Below are 665 nucleotides of genomic sequence, written 5' to 3'. Positions count from 1 at the left end.
CTGTTTGTATGAAGCCATGTTATGTACAACGTAATGCACTGAATTTGTAATTGTATTTGAATGTGAAATGAAAATAAAAATCATTTTTCCAAAAAAAAAAAAAAAAAAATCTGTACTTTTATGCATGATTGGTCTTATTGTTTTAAATGAACAACTTGTACCTTTTCTAAAAAAACAATAATTGTAATGCAATGCTGGTTTTTATGCACTTTATGCCGTTTTTATGTGTAAAAATGAATTAAAAATGTGAGCTGTTTTAAAGGAAAATGCATCAATAAAACTTTTCCAAAAGAAAAAATCTGTTCTTATCAGTTTAATATCTGATACGTCCCCTATCTGGGGACCATATATTAAATTGATTTTTGGAACAGGGAGATGGAATAGGGGCTTGCTCCGTCCACTCCACGCATCGACCTGGTATTGCAGTACCTCCAGGAACGGTGCACCCCCTGCCGTTGTTAATGTAAACTTTCATGCATTTGGATTTGTTTAAATACCTGTTACTTCAGAACAGTAGTTTTCATTTAATTTCATGTAGCTATTTACCAAAAGTCCTTGGATTTTCTCTATACTGATATATGCTCTTGCTTTGTAATGTAAACGAGATTTGTTTGTATTACAAAATGATGTCTATTTCTCCTTATTTACAACACAGATTATCCATT

At 31.6% G+C, this 665-nt stretch overlaps 1 pseudogene; it reads left to right on the top strand.

The window, feature by feature from the left end:
- Window positions 1–276: 276 nt before the first annotated feature.
- Window positions 277–451, top strand: LOC115193150 (uncharacterized; annotated as a pseudogene).
- Window positions 452–665: the final 214 nt, after the last annotated feature.

This window comes from Salmo trutta, chromosome 4 (genome assembly GCF_901001165.1).
Source record: "Salmo trutta chromosome 4, fSalTru1.1, whole genome shotgun sequence".
Classification (NCBI taxonomy): domain Eukaryota; kingdom Metazoa; phylum Chordata; class Actinopteri; order Salmoniformes; family Salmonidae; genus Salmo; species Salmo trutta.
Note: the sequence above shows the minus strand (reverse complement) of the source record. Positions and strands in the feature narration are given on the sequence as shown.